This window comes from Calliphora vicina, chromosome 5 (assembly GCF_958450345.1).
Source record: "Calliphora vicina chromosome 5, idCalVici1.1, whole genome shotgun sequence".
Taxonomy (NCBI): Eukaryota; Metazoa; Arthropoda; class Insecta; order Diptera; family Calliphoridae; genus Calliphora; species Calliphora vicina.
Window position 1 is genome coordinate 74381365 of NC_088784.1, and position 17633 is coordinate 74398997.

General features: G+C 30.9%; 1 protein-coding gene across 1 annotated transcript in view; it reads right to left on the reverse strand.

Annotated features, from left to right (window-relative positions):
- Positions 1 to 2998, reverse strand: part of Lapsyn (Leucine-rich repeat activity-regulated protein at synapses) — a 49089-nt gene extending 46091 nt beyond the window's left edge. Inside the window, exon 1 of the mRNA XM_065511573.1 lies at positions 2796 to 2998. The gene's annotated coding sequence lies outside the window, so the exon portion shown is untranslated. The remainder of the gene's footprint in view (positions 1 to 2795) is intronic.
- Positions 2999 to 17633: the final 14635 nt, after the last annotated feature.

Here is a 17633-nt window from a genome sequence, read left to right on the forward strand (position 1 = left end):
CTTCTAAAAGCTTCTACAGTATGATCAGTGATCTCTTTAATCGTAGTTTACACGATGTAGGAGTCCAGTCCATCCTTAACAAATTTTATTTTGCTATGAAACAAGTTCAATTCCTAAGTTTACCCATCTCGTTTCCCATTAGAATCCACATCCGAAAGCATAGGCACCCTTTTCACCTGATTATCGGCAATAAAATTTACAGTCCCAGTCCCCTAACCACGCACTAATGTAAGTATGGTTTACGTAGTAGTTCACTATACATGTGAACAATCAAGTAAAGTCGAAGAGACCCCATTTTGAAAATATGTAAGTATGACTGATGCATCTCTTGCCATCCAATTCAAGGATGACCTGCATTCCAGGAAAATTGAAATCACTATTCGGTCTGACTGTTGCTAAAGATTCTGATATCTATATTCGATTTCATATAATACCTCTGCCAGTTTCTTGCCCTTTAAATAACCGACAATTCGAAATTATACTATAAGAATGTATTCGGAAGCCTGAAGCTATCAATGTAGATATCACAATTGCTATATCGTGGTCACCTTCTCTCCTCTTAGAGCCACACCAATGACTGTGGCTCACTGTGCTGCCGCGGTGAAGAGAAGAGTTCTTCAGCTAATTTTGTGCCATCCAATTTTGAGAAGTTATAAATTGTTGGTGATGGTAGGATTTTAATTGCAATAATGTATAAGATTTTGCAAATTATCCTCTGTCCCCACAATTCAGGATTGTCATACTGCCCATACACTCTCCAGTTTTTATAATTATCGTATATAGCCTATTCAACTGTCCAGGAAGATTTTCCTTTCTCGTCCTTTGCATATATTGTCATATTCGCCTTCGATGCTTTTGCCTATATATTGATCTCCCGGATATCGTGTTAGCCAGAATGATGCCTAAGCATTTTGCGCTCTCTGAGAGAGTCAGTACAACAAACTAGCTAATATGAAGGAAGGAATCTCCAAGTTATCCAGCAAATAGTACAACTTCTGTTTTGTTTGGATTTACACTGAATCCATTTCCGACATTTTCTTATGAATTCCAGTGAATGCCACCTTTGGATCATCCAAGTATTCCTATGTAATGTACTGATTACTAGGTTCCACAAGAGAGGCAAAATGCACTCTTCCTGTTGAAATCCAAGTCCATCAGCTGCTGGTTCGGTATCATCAAAGGAGCCCATATATACAGAAAATCTATCATCGTATGATCTTTAAATTCAATTGATCTTTCTATGATCCAAGGATAGTGCGCTAGGGTGGTCCTTAAAAAACGAAAGTTGGATTTCTGCCATTCTCACCCGCCAGTTTGGTGAACATTGGTAAAAAAAAATCATTCAATACCATACGACAATTCTGAATTTAATTTAATTTTGGTTTAACCAAAATCATTTTTCTACTTCAAATCAAAAATACAATATAAATCATTTAGATATATTGATGAAAGGACTATTGAAAGTTATGTGGCACAAATAATAGTAGACATTGATACAGATTTCTCGCTAATTTCCCTCTTCATTTAAAAGACCTCAACCAATAAGTATGAGTCCGTTTCCTAAGAAGTTCTCAATTGTCTTCAGTTAGATATCATGCTTTTTATATGTATTTCTTCACGCAATTTACTCGTGCATAAGTCAAAGAGAGCGTATGATCGTCATACATATTTTATACTCACGCAAACAATACAATATTTGTTATTCTTAAAGAATTATTATTTTCTTAATTGTTTTTAATTGAAATAAACTACTTTATATCGTTGATGTGATAAATTTTTATTGTTTTCATTGTGCATTTTGTAGTTTATATGTTATTTTTTTCTTATTTTTTACAAAATTTTATCAGCAAAATTGAGTCATTTCATTCACACTAACTCGTACACTCATATGAAGTTTTGTTTTTGGGGGTTTCAGCTAGTTAATTGATAATAACAAATATAAATAAATTAAATTAAAACTCACTCTCTTAAACACACGATAAATTTGAGGTTAATTTGTGGGATTGCTTTTTTTTCAAACTGAAAGGGTTATTTTTAAGAATTTTCATTGGTTAAATCAAGGTCGAAATAATTTAAGAATTTTTATTTAAAATTACTGAAATTTATTGTGGTTAAGGGAATTTTATTACAAGTTATAAATATTTGCTTATCTAGAGTATTGTTTTTATGTTTTTGCTAAAACCTCAAGAATAGTTTGATGAATAAATTTGTATAAACGATTTGATATTGGACAGGAAGTCAATTCCCATAATAAAATTCAATATTTTTTAACTGAATAAAGTACTTATATAATAATAATATAAAAATCAATCCAATAACTGATAAAAAGATTGAATGAAAAGTGTTCTAAAACAAACTTTGAATTTAATTTAATAATAAAAGAACTGTTTAGTTTTATAATTATTAAAAATATTTAGGTATTTATTCCGAATTTCCTTTCCAATGATATAAATTTGAATATCGTATTTTTTTCCTCACGTAAAATTCAAAGGATGCTGAACTAATTCTCTTTATAATAGTTAAATGTTATAAAACACAAAGGAAAATTATGAGAAAACGAAATTTCGGTCAATAATTTGATAGATAAGCTACAAGCAATCTATTACAGTGGATATGTCCTCGATAATTACTATTAGATCGAGACCAGCTATTAGAGAAAAAGTACTAGATCCAACCTAATAAGATCACTTAGTTCATTAGATAAATAATCTTATCTTAAACGGGACACAAAAATATCTGCCGGAAAAAAATCCACAAAATTTTTGTTTAATAAATTAAAAAAAACATCAACTTACCTTTAAAATTGTTTGTGAAATAAACCAAAGTAATCCAATATTAAAAAAAATTATAATCCAATTGTTGTAATCCCAGAGAAAATATCATAATCGTTGAAAAAATAAATAATTATTAACTTTTTTTATTTTTTATGCAAATATATTAAAATAGCACTTTTTATTTTCTTAAAATAAATTTCTTTTTAATTAGCATTGAAAATTGTTTTCGTTTTTTTTTCAAATTTTCTTTCTCAATTTATTTTTATTAAAAATTATTAAGCTTTTATTAGTATAAATTAATGGCAACACAAACAGATTAACAATTTATTATTATTTGTTATTTTTTTTCGAATTTATCATTCACACCAACCGTTGTTTTTCAATAAGCGTAATTGAAAATGTTTTTTTATTTTCTTTTATTCAAATTTAACGTTTATTTTAAAGCGATCATTATAACCGTCCGTACATAACCGAGTCGTATATGAAATTGACGTTTATGGAGGTTCTCTTAAAAGAAAATTGTTCTGTTCAAAACATCACACACACACATACATACACAACGACACACGAATGTGTTGTTATTTTACAATAACAAAACAAAACTGTTAAAAAGAAAGAGCACTTTACGAAAACGAAATAAATACAAAATACAACATGTGGGAAAAATTAATGAACGAACAACCACAACAATGCACTTCGGGTAAAAATTAAAAAGAAAAACAACTCAAAACAAAAACACCGAGTGATGATCGAGCAAATTACACACACACATATGGTCCAAATGAACAAACGAACACACGCACAACACACAGCAATAAATTGAAGGGAAATTGAAAACAACAACAACAACAACAACAACTTGTGATAAATCTCCAAAGAGAACAAATTTACAGTTTGAAAAACACTGTAAGGATGTTAAAAAAGAGAAAATAGGTTTTCGTATAGGAAATTGTCTTAGTTACTGAGAATAGTTTCAGTATGGAAATTGAATTTAAAGACTATAACAGAGAATTTTAATATTTTTTAAAATAAAACTAGTATCAGATATAAATAAGACATAAAACTAGTCCCAGAAGTCTGAGAAATGAAAACTAATCCCAGACATTTGAGACAAAATATTCTAAACGTAAACTAGGTTTTCTAAACGTAAACTAGGTTTTCTATATGAAAACTGGTCTTCGATGTCTGAGTCTAGATATTCTAAACGAAAACTAGTCTGATATAAGATTTTCTATATTAAAACTAGTCTCGGACAGTTGAGTCAAGATTTTCTAAACAAAAACTAGTCTCAAACGGCTCAGACAAGATTTTTTGAATGAAAACTAGTCAGGCGTCTGAGACAAGATTTATGAATCTAGTGTCAGACGGCTGAGGCAAGATTTTCTAAACGAAAACATTTTCTAAAGGCAAACTAGTCTAAGTCATGATTCTCTAAACGAAAACTAGATTTTTTAAACGAAAACTAGTCTCAGACGCACCAGACAAGATTTTTTAAATGAAAATTAGTCAGACGGCTGAGACAAGATTTCTAAAACTAGTCTCAGGCAAAATTTTCTAAACGAAACTAGTCTCAGACGCAAACTAGTCTCAGGCGGCTGAGTCAAGATTTTCTAAACGAAAACTAGTATCGGATGGCTGAGACAAGATTTTCTAAACGAAAACTAGTCTCAGACGCCTCAAACTAAATTTTTTAAATGAAAACTAGTCAGACGACTGAGACAAGATTTCTAAAACTAGTCTCAGACGGCTGAGCTAAGATATTCTAAATGAAAAATAATCTCAGACGACTGAAGCAAGATTTTCTAAACAAAAACTAGTGTCGGACGGCTGAGACAAGATTTTCTAAACGAAAACTAGTCTGAGACGGCTGAGACAAGATTTTCTAAACGAAAACTAGTCTGAGACGGTAGAGACAAGACTTTTTAAATGAAAACTAGTATCAGACGTCTGAGTCATGATTTTTTAAACGAAAACTAGTATCAAACGCCTTAGATACGATTTTTTATGCGAAAACTAGTCTCCGAAATCTGAGACTAGATTTTCTAAACGAAAACTAGTCAGACTCTTGATTGCAAACAAGTCTCCGAAGTCTAGTCTCATACAACTGAGACAAGATTTTCTAAACGAAAACTAGTCTCCGAAGTCTGAGACTAAATTTTGTAAACGAAAACTAGTCTGGCAGATTTTCTATACGAAAACTAGTCTCGGAAGTCTGAGACTATATTTTCTTGTCGAAAACTTGTCGACTCAGACTAGATATTCTAAACAAAAATTAGACAAACGATTTTTTATTCAAAAACTAGTGTCCGAAGTCTGACAGAATATTTTCTATACAAAAATTAGTCTCCGAAATATGGGACTAGAGTTTCTATATGAAAACAAGTCTCGAGACTCGATCTTCTACACTAAAACTGAGTCATGATTTTATAAACAGAAACTAGTCTAATACTAGATTTTCTAAATTAAAACTAGTATCAGAAGCCAGAGACAAGAATTTCTAAACGAAAATTAATCTCAGACACCTGAGATAAGACCTTTTAAACTAAAACTAGTCTCATACGGTTGCGACATGATTTTATAAATGAAAACTAGTATCAGACGCCTGAAACAAGATTTTTCTAAATGAAAACTATTCTCAGACAACTGAGACGAAATTTTCTAAACGCAAAATAGTCTCAGAAGGCTGAGATAAGATTTTCTAAACGAAAACTGGACTCCAAAGTCTAAGTCATGATTTTCTAAACGAAAGCTAGTCTCTGACACCTGAGATAAGATTTTCTAAGCGAAAACTAGTCTTAGACGGCTAAGACAAGATTTTCTAAACCAAAACTTGTCTGATACTAGATTTTCTATACGAAAACTAGTCTCCGAAGTCTGATAGATTTTCTATACGGAAACTAGTCTCTGAAGTCTGAATAGGGTTTTTAATTTCCCGACCTTTTTTGATTCGCGGGAATCGGGAAATTTTTTTCTACATTCCCGGGTACCCGGCTATTCTCGAAATATATAATGATACTGTATTTCATATAAAAACTTAGTGTTATAATTATTAAATATCAGAGCTTCGAATTAATTAATAAAATTTGAGCTTAATTCACTAAAATCTTAATCCGTAATTAAAGAATGCCAGCCTTTCATTCCATAAATCCATTCCTAGTATTTAATTTTTTAAACTGAATTAATTTTAAAGTTAATTAATAACATTGAAAGATTAAATTTTTGTTAAATCAAATCATTTTTGTACTAGATTTGAATTGAAGAAAAATTTAATCACTTAATAAATTTTTGAAGCTATTTTGTATGGATTTGAAGAAGAAATTTAAAGAAATTAGAATGATTCAATAAGAAATAAAATCCATAAATAATAAATTCACTTCTTAAATTTTCATACGAAAAACACCAAATAAATAATAATAATAATAATAAACGGTCTATTATTGCCGAGATATAAGCAAACAACTGTAAACCACTTTTCACTGTTTTTTGGTGAATAAAATGGAGTTCTAACTTGTTTTCTATGTATTTTCGTCAGTTTTTATTTCCCGGGATTCCCGACTAAAAATCCCGGGAATAGGGTAGTGAAAAATTGGCAAAATTCCCGGGAAATTTGTACCGGGATAAAAACCATAAGTCTGACACAAGATTTTTTGAAAACTGGGCCTCCGAAGCCAGAGACTTTATTTTCTATATGAAAACTAGTCTTAGACATCTGAGACTATGTTTTCAATAAGGAAACGAATCTTTCAATTCAGATGCTATGCTTTTAATTGAGTCTCAGAAGTCAGAATCTATGATTTCTATTCTATATTTTTTTGTAGGCAAGAGAGTCCCAGAAGTCTGAGTCTCTGTTTTCTATACATAAGAGTCTCAAAATCTGAAATAAGTTTTCATTAACAAAATTATCTTACAATCTGAGACTAGTTTCATATTTCCTACATAAAAACTATTCTCATATTCTAAAGCTATTTTCTATATCAAAACAAGTCTCAGAAGGCTGAGTCTATTATCTAATTGAAAACAAGATTCAAAAATTTCACAGACTATTTATGTTCCACATATAATCGAGCTTCCCAGAAATCGTTCCTTTTTTGTATAGATTCTGAATCATCGATTAATTCTCAATAGTATCTATAATTCGCAATTTTTTTAAATTTTATCAAACTAGTTAAAAATTCATTGATAATTTTAATCAGTCCCTAACATAAAGAGCAAAACTAAAGAGTAAAGAACGTGTTTATCATTGTCATTGTTTTGAAATGGCAACCCAGAAGAGAGGGAGAACTTTTAAAAGTTTACATTTGAGATTTATTTTTGTCTATAATTTAAAAGTGTCATGTTGTTGTTTTTATAGTTGTCAAAAAACAACGACAACAACTATACAAATTGATAACAAGTACGAAGTCAAACTGTTGCACGCTAAGTGGTGATAATAGCTACAATCAATATTGTATCATTATTGTCTTTATTGTTGTTGTCATTTAATACGAGTTTGTATTCTACACAGTGACATGCTACACTACTGTTGCTCTTATTTCAATCTCAATTTTACAAAAATAATAATTGAAAATTCCGATAAATACAATTTATGGGTGTATGGCTGTGGTACACGTTTGTCTATTTGTATGGATGTATTTTTTGTTGAAATGTGTATTTTTGTGTATTAATAGTTCCCAGCAGTTCTAGGAGACTGCGCCGAACTAATGAATTTACCTATCATTTAGGGTGACAACTAGTTACATAACTAGCTTCGGGGGTTCTTTTGCCGCCTTTTGGATTACAATGAGACAGTTCGATAGCTGGTCCAAAGTACTCAACGCAGTGGATTAACATAACGGTTACATAGAGTAGTTACCTTATTAGCTACTTAACTGGTTACTTGATCAGCTACATATGTAAGTAATTATTTTAACATGTACGGATGCGAATTGACCTCAAATAGTCAGTCAAAAAGACATCTCATAGACAGTACAATAACCGATTGCTTGTAAACAAACCAACGCTCCCATAGATTACTTCTGGTTGGTAAAATAAGTTCTTTCTAAAGTACGGTACAAAATAATAATAAAAAATTTAAAGTGACTACACTGTAGGTTACTAAGAGACACTAAGGAGACAATTGACTTCACGGTAGATTATCTGGGATGTCAGTATACTTAAGCTAAAATAAAATAAACTGTATGAGAATTATATCTACACAATTCATATAAAACAAATATAAAGCGAATTACTAATAATACAAGTAAGAGAGCTGTATTCGGCTGTGCCAAATCTTATATATCCTTCACCAAATTATACTTCAAAATAAATATTTTTTGGTAAACAAAATTTATTTTTTCTTCCAAAGTTGTTTTTTCATTTTTTGGAAAAAAATGTTTTTTGAATTGTTTTTTTTCAATTTAAATTTTTTTCTTTTTTAAATTTTAAAAAAATGTTTTTTGTTTTTAAAACTTTTTTTTAATATTTAGCGAATAGTTGCTTTTGGTGAAAAAAAATTCTGGTTAAAAAATATTTTTTTCCGATTTTCACCCATTGTAGGTCCAACTTACTATGGTCTTATATACGTCGTTGCAAAGGTCTTTGAAATATATATCATTAGATATCCATATTGTCATATTGCAGATATAGGTCAAAAATCGAGGTTGTCCTGGTTTTTTCCTTATATCTCAGCCATTTGTGGACCGATTTTTCTTCCGAGTCGGAAGAATTCCGGAGATATTGATGTATGAATCGTGTATGTAAAGGTAGGGTCACACATGGCAAATATTTGCTTAAAAAAGCGTAAGCTTAAGTCATTTAGGGGCTTCGGAAAGTTGATTTCAACAGACAGACGGACATGGCATAATCAATCTGCGCTATCTATAAGGATCCAGAATATATACATATACTTTATAGGGTCGGAAAATTATATTGTGGAAATTGCAAACGGAATGACAAACTTATATACATATACCCTTCTCACGAAGGTGAAGGGCATAAAAATTCAGTACACAATCGTCGTTTAATGTTACTACACTCTAGATTACTTAGAGACACTTAAGTGACAATTACTGTCTATAAGGGATACATTAACTACTTGCTTAACTGCTGGGTTGTTTGTATTTATTTAGTTGCTTTATTTTCCATTAACAAATTATTGTTAATCATAACTTTGTTTATTTGTTTTTTTCTCTTGAAATCTTCAAAATTTTTCAAGTATTTTTTTCAAAAGCAGAATATTTTTAATGTGTTTTACTTTTTTTTTGGAATTTAAATGTGTAAAAAAGAAGATAAAAACATGATAATTGCTAAGATGGTTTCATTTCTAAAGTTTGATTTGTGTAAGATTTGATTTGTGTTAATAAGTCTTGCACGTTCTAGCAATAATATTTTGGTAGTGCCACAATCATTGATTAATACAATAAATGGAGTTATTTTTTGGTATAAATATGGAATTAACAATTTTCGTAAATAATCAATACCATCACTTTCGATCACAACTAGAGTTTTTCTTTTCCCATACTTTTTCATTTCCCAATAAATCGGGATTCATTTTGAAATTTCCCGGGATTCCGGGAATTCCCGCCTAGAACAAATTATTCAATTTTAAGAATGTAGACTTCGTTAAAAATCTAAAAAATGTCTTTGGTTGTAAAATGTAATTGGATACAAATAAAAAAATACAATAAAAATTTAATATAAAGAGGTAAACTGACACGATTTCTAATTTTGGTTATGACAAGATTTGTATCGGAATGGCTTCAATTCCCATTTAATTCGCAAAAAATAAATATTTACTTTATAAATCAAAAATTAAGTAAAGATGTTAATTAAAACTTGAAGAAACCCCAATAATATTCAGGCCTGTCATACATTTTCTTCGGAATGGTTTCAATTCGTATTTTTATTCTGATCGATTTCGTTTTAGGTTCTTCAGATTCCGTTTAATTTATTAATTCCGAAAATATTTCATAATTCTCTATTTCTGATTTTAATTTAACAGCGTTTTTCATATTAAAACAAATGTTAAGGTTTTGGTACAGCAATTGATTAAAAATTTTAGAAAACCAAATAATTTCAATCAAAAATCAATTCCACTTTGAAAAGTGAAAGTGGTTTCATTCCGAAATAAATTTTCGTTTTATTTTTTCTGAAGAAGCAAAATACGGAATTAATTCCACTTTCGATCGGAATGGAATTCTGTGACAGGCCTGATTAAACAAAATTCAATTACACGGTTTTACTCTAAAAAATATACGTTTTACACTTTGCGAAAAAGCAAAATACTAAAATAATTCCACTTTAGATCGGAATAGAATTCTGTGACAGTCCTGAACATTCACGAGTTTTTTGGAATATTTCGAACTTGTTACTGGTCTATTTGGTTTAAATCTTTTTTGTTGTATGAATCTTCTGCAAAAATTACATAAAACTAAAGAAATTAATTCCCGGGAATTCTCGCACAATTTCCCGGAATTTCGGGACTGAAAAATGTGCGGAATTCCTGGGATTTCTCGTCCCTGGAATTCCCGTGAAAAACTCTAATCACAACCTATCAACTATACAAAAAATACCTTATATTCTAACCCTAAATGTTATTATGTAACACGATTCGAAAAAGAAAATCTTGAAACTTTTTATGTTTATTATGTTATTCGTATCCTTTTCCTTTCAAATCGCATTATATAGTAACACTCCTGTATTAGCTGTAGATTAATTTCGTACTCTTGTCGAACCAAAATCTTTAATTCTGAAACTGTATTTTATATGAGACAGAGTCTTAGATTCTGAACTTGTATTCTATACGAAACCGAATTTCTCATCATGATCATGAGAGCATTCGACTGGAAAGTACTCACTTTCCAATTACAATACAACTTATAACATTTTCGGAGTAACACTAAAGATTTAGAAGCTAAAGTTATGTTTAGTAAAGAATACAGGTTCAGAATCTGAGAATATATTTCCAAAGTACTGTTCGATACGGTCTCACTAAACATAGCCATATCTCAACTTTTGAAACTTTATTCCATTATTGATTTCAAAAATTTCCAAAACAATTAAATAATGGATCCAACAATGACTCAGTATTTGGTTGGATATCTCTTGTTTTTTATTACTGCTTCACAGCGTCGATACATTGAACCAATTAAAGATTCAATCGTTCCCCTATAACTGCATCTGATAAAGCTCCCTTCGTGGTATAATTTTGAGTTCATATTTTGCGATCAAGAATTTTCCATAGGTTTTCTATGGTATTGATATCTGGCGATTGGCCAGGCCACTTCAAAACACGTACCTCATTGGATTGTAACCACTCAGTGACAACCCTAGGGGTGTGTTTGGTGTCATTGTCATGCTGAAATCTCCAAACTTGGGGCATATTTCTCAGCGTATGGATACAGAACATCATTTAAAATGGATCTATATCCGAGTCATAGTATTTTTTATGATATGAATTGCCCCGGTCTCAGGCCGCAATATTATGTACGCCAAACTTGACTGTCTCATTTCTGTACATTGGGTCCAGCCTCCCTTCGACCTTTTTACAAATGTTGAACAGAATAATCTTCACTGGACTCTATATCCATTAGTAGAACATCGTTGGCACATTCCTTTTCCTCAGCTTTTGTATTACAGGGCCGTCTTGAGAGCGCAACCGCATTGCCGTGTTCCAAACTCTTCCGGTGCTCGATGCTAAAGTCATAGCTCTGAAGCCGCTCAAACCAACGAGCCAGTTGTCCTTCAGTTTGTTTAAAATTCAGCAACCACCTGAGGGCAGAATGATTGGTTCTGAGTTGGATATACAGATACTTGTGGTAATGCTTCACACACTCTAAAACTGCCAAAAGTTCTCCGTATCCGCTCACATCTATATCTTACACAAACGTTTCTCCAGGTATAGGATATGACAAAATTGGTGCCGTACATAATAGATCCTTGAGCTTCTGGAATACTTGTTCTTGTGCTTCCATTGGAATGGTTGCGAAGCACATCGATGGTTTACCGAAGCTTATGGTGAATGTGTTCCATCGGTTTCAACGTGCGAGAAGACAAAGAACGCCCACGCCAGCCAAACTAGACCACGAGTCAAAGGCATTACTTCATGAAGATTGTTGTAAAACTCAACAAGGGCTTGCAGCAGGATTCATCAGGGATAATGGGTACCATACGAATTGAAGCTGAGAGACCTAGAAAGACGATTTTCCATATCCGAAATGATGCTTGAACACTAAAAAAAATAATTTTTGCAACGAATCATTGCTTGCGATGAAAAATGGGTACATTACGATAACCCGAAGCGCAATAGATCGTATGTAAAGCCCGGTCAATCAGCCGAATCGATACCAAAGCCAAACATCCATGGCGCTAAGGTAATTCTCTGTATTGGGTGAGAGCAAAAGGTTGCTATCTATTATGAGTTGCTGAAATCTGAACAGAACTAACCTGAATCGAACACAACTGGTTCGTTTGAAGCGAGCATTGGCCGAAAACGCATAGACATGTAACCGTAATATTCCATCATGACATCTCTGGGATACACTTCACTATGGAACATAAAATTTCAATTTGTATTAAGTCGATTCTATAAAATTGAAATTTTTAATAGAGCGGAAACTAGAAAAAAACTCAAAATTTTAAAATTTCAATTTTGAAATGCCTATAACTCGAAAAGTATAAGTAATATAAAAATCTTTGAAATCGGATAGGAAACAAAAAATTGCATGTGTTTAAAAATGTTACATGTCGAAGGTACCCTACTCTGAGCCCCCATAGCGCCGCCCCTGGCTCATTTGTATGGCCCATTTTAATATCTTAAACTCGAATACTCCTTGGCTAAAATTTTATCCCGATCGGATCAGCCGTTTAGAAATGCCAGATTTATTTCCAAAAAATTTTGATTCTGCCCCAATGTGGAATGTTGTTTTTGTTTTCACATAGTTTTTTTTTAATAATACATTCTCACCACTTAGGAGTTAGGACTTTGACTGCAGAGTTTCTGCTCTATGTATATTTCTCTATGATTCTGATTTTTATACAAATTACATAAAAAGGATCTGCGATTTCAAGCTTATACAAAAATTGTCTCGCAAACTAAAGCATTTTTAAAATTTAATATATTACGGGCTATATTCTGTACGAAATAAAATCGCAGATAACTGTTCCAAATATTGAAATGATGCTCAAAATATTGATAAAGTGAAAACAACAGAATAATCAAAATAAGACATAAAAATTTGCTTACTGGAAACTTAATATACCTATAGGTATTCCCATTTTATACTAATCATTTTAAGCAATTGAAAATAAAAAAAATATTCAAATTTGTTTCTACGCTAAACTTGTTATTTCTAAGGTCATTAAAGGTTATTTTCCTAAGATTAAAATACATTCGTATGAAGTATTATTATTATGATTTTGACTACATGATTTTACCTGCATCAATGATTTTCCCACTCTTTCTCATTTTTCTTGTTTCTGATTGTTGCTGTAGGTTAGAAAAATGCGAGTACAATGGAAAATCTCCACTACCTGACACTTGGTTGTTTTGTTCCTTAAACTTATTTTTCATAAGATAAAGAAAAAGAACTAAGATGCAGTTTGTGTTTTAAAAATAAAAACAATAATAAATTACCAAAAATATGTTGACTTTTATGATGGTATATCTTTCCTTAAGAATTTTCCTCGTGTTAAACTCACTCTCTTTCTTTCTTGCTCTTACTTGGACAAGAAAAAAAACATGTTTTTCTCTTTAAGGGTGTTTGGTTCTCTGCGGATATGATTGTTTTGTTCTTCAAAGAACAAGATCAATAACATTAATATTTCAACAACAATAGTAATTGGTAAATTGTTAATTTGTTAAATGTTGATTGATTTCATATGATTTTTACTCAAGTGTAAATTGATTGCTAATTTTGTTTTATAGTTTGCAAAATTCAATTTTTATTGAGATTTTTATGTCACTTCTAATCAGTGAAAATTATTTATTTATTTACTACACACATTTTTTTTACTAAAATAACAAAAGCAACATTGAAAACACGCTTTAATGCTAAATAATTAAATTAATTACAACTTCTTTGATAAGAATATTTTAATAATAATAATATATGTATGTAAATATTTAATCAGGCACAACAAAAGAAAGTGCGTCATTGTTGGGCTCAGATTCAGAGCAGTTTTGTATAATATATCATTTATTCCACTGTACATTACAAACAAATTGTCCTTGGGTCTTTCGATTGTGATCATATTCGAAAAATACATAATCTTTAGAGTCATTTGGACATTTCTATTTTTATACGCACCATCAAAAATGATTCATGATTTCACCTAGCCCCCATTCAAACTTCCCACATGAATACTGTTTGACCAGCCATAAATATGTTGCGATAATATTGATAAAATATTGTAAAAATTAGTTCCAATTACTCTGAAATTATAAAGTATGGCGTAAATTGAACAATATTTGTCCTAGTCCCCATACAAGGTCCCCCTCAGAAAATAACTAGAACATTTGTAATTGCGAGTTTGTAGAGTTTGTATCCAACAAATTCATCCTTTTTGATTGGAACAGAATAGCGACACTATCAGCCCAATTATGAATAAAAAATTCCCCGGGAGTTTTTTCCCATTGACTTTGAATAGGAAACATGAGAAAAGGGAAATTTTTGTTCATAATTTGGCTGTATAATTCTGAAAAGGCATGTTGAGTAGATCATTTTTGTAGAATAAACTTATAGTCAAGCTGGTCTGATTTTTTTTATAGTTTTAATTTTTTGGTCGAAGGGAGCATTATACTGAATGAAAAAAATTTTGTAAGTTTATGTCTGAGAGAATTCTTATTGTCAAAGTTGTATTGTGGAATTTTATGGGGATCATTTTTGTGGAAGATCTTAACTCTCTATCTCCTGTCTTTAGGTGTCAATTAGACTTTTTTTTCGAGAACATCAAAAAAAAGTCCTTTCAAAAAGGACATTTAAGGATTAAAATATTTAACGGAAATTTTTCCTGGAAAATTTCAGTGGTGGTCACCAAAGATACCATAGTTGCTTTACGCTTAATTATTATTATTTTTTTTATTTATTTGTTTAATTTAGTCTATGGATATTATCCTTACAGACTGAGTATTAAATTATACAATTTTTTCTTGATGTAAAGATTTTTAGTTATTTAAATGGATAATAATATTTCGTTTAATAACATGAACATTTAATGTGAAATCTATAAAGTTAAACATTTCGTTAAAATTACAACATAATTTCCTAAACGGATCTGCCATTTCGTAATTTGTTCGGAAAGTTTTAACATAAAGTGGTTTATTAAATCGTAATGAGCGTTGAGGAACATTTAATGTTATCTTACTTAAAAGAAAATCGGATAAAACATTTCCATTTAAAAGAAATGAAACATTTAGCATAATTCTTCGGCTTTTTAATGTTGGCAGTCGAATTAAAGCAAGTCGTGCAGAATATGATGGAAGCGAAGAATATCCTCGATATACATGTCTTAAACAAAATATTAAAAATTGTTTCTGGACAGATTCGATACGATCAATGTAAACATTATAGTAGGGGTCCCACACTATTGAGCCATACTCTAAAATCGGTCTTACAAGTGACGTAAATAATGTTTTAGTGATGAAGGGATCATTAAATTCCTTTGCCCATTGTTTGATAAAAGCTAAGATTCCTCTAGCTTTGTTAACAGCCATCGTAATATGTTGTATGAAGTTTAATTTTCCATCTAACAAAATACCAAGATCCATAATTGCTTTTACCAACTCTAGTTTATAACCACCGATATAGTAGTGATCAAAAACATCAATACATTCGAATAGTTTATAGCAACATTTAACGCCACCTCGGGTCACACATTTTTTTTTAAAAAATCACCGGTATGATCCGAATGAGCTGAAATTTATAATATAAATAGTCCTTAAGAAGATATACAAAAAGATGCATTCATATGTACATAAGTAACATATCTCTTTTAGTTCAAAAGATACTTAGGTTTATTTATTTATTTTTTTTAATTCTGTTGGATCTTTGCTTTGTTTTTTTTAACAGAGGGTTGATATTTTTTAAATAATATCCCCATAAAATTCCAAAATACAACTCTAAAAATAATAATTCTCTCCGGCATAAACATACATTTTTTTCATTCAGTATAATGCTCCCTTCGGCCAAAAAATGAAAACTTTGATCCACTATAAACAAAAATTCAGACCAGCTAAAGTAGATCACAAGGTGGAGTCAGTCAAACAGCTGATTTTTTTGCTTTTTGGTTCTAACAACGTATTCTAAGCTTATTAAAAAAAATATTTATTTTTTACATAAATAAGTAAAACCCTCACTATTCAATTTCTACACTATATTAAGTTGTAATACTTATTTGTTTAATTTTAGTTTTTTGTCATTTGTTAAGACCAACTGTTGTTTTTGTAGACCTGCCACCACCTTGTATGAATTCGCCTTGGTAGATCATTTACTCAACATGCCCTTTCAGAATTATAGGGTCGCTATTCTGTTCCAAAAATGCTGTTGGACATTGTATCGTGATGAAGTTAGGCATCAACAAGTTTTATATTTATGAGAGTAAATGTTTCTACCAACTGTTGTGAAGATTGGTCCATAATTGACCCAACCCCCATATATCAGCAAAATATTTTATTGCCAATAAATAAAAATATCACATATTCACCCCTATCGGCAATAACATGTGAAATTTTGTTCCCATGAAATATCCATTTCCCTCGAAGGGAAAATTGCTATCGGGAATATCACGATGAATTTTACATTCACAATAGTTGATTTTGTTCGTAACAGCTGTTTATTGTTTACAAAATTCCATCTAAAAATTTCACAACAAGGGGAATTTTTTCACGTGAACAAAATTGATGAACGAAAAAAGGAAAAGGGAAAATATTTCATGTGAAATATTGATTCGCGATAGGGGTGATTGATGGTGGCTATACAAGATTCGGCACAGCGGCACACTCTGAAAATAAAGTGATCACATCCATTTATGTATGTTTCGATTCATTTTCATATTACTAAAGTTGGGTAGCGATGCGGTCCACAAATGGCTGAGATATGAGGAAAAAACCAGGACAACCTCGATTTTTTACCTATATCTGGATTACTAAGACATTAATATAGACAATATGGATATCTGATGATAGATATTTCAAAGACCTTTGCAACGACGTATGTTGGACCTACAATGGGTCAAAATCGAAAAAAAAATTAATTTATCCCGAATTTTTTTCACAAAAAAAAAAATTTAAAAACAAAAAATTAAAATTTAAAAAAAAAATTCAATTTAATAAATAAAATTTAAATAACAGTTCGAAATTTTTTTTTCCAAAAAATTAAAAAACAACATTGGAAAAAAAAATAAATTTTGTTTACCTAAAAATATTCAAAACTTTTATTTTGAAGTATAATTTGGTGAAGGGTATATAAGATTCGGTACAGCCGAATATAGCTCTCTTACTTGTTTTTTTTTAAATGTTCGTCATAGTCCAACTTATTTTTTTACGGAAAGAAAAATTGACCACGCCTACTTCTACAGCAACTTTTTTTGATTTATTTAAAATCACCGATATGGTAAATTTTCTGAAAATATGTAACCAAAGGCAGTGACATGGCTGAGTTAGTGAGAAAAATTCCAACGATGAAGTCAAAGAGGAGAATGTATTACGAGTTGATCGACCAACTGATGAATGATGAATTTGCCCGAACGCTGATATACTACAAAATGCTTGGAATCAATCGTCAAAGAAATTTCAACGGCGAATACAAGGAAATCCAGTTCTAGGTTTTCTCCAAGAAACGATGAGTGTTTTTATTTGCATTTGCTATTAGTAAACGTTCGTTC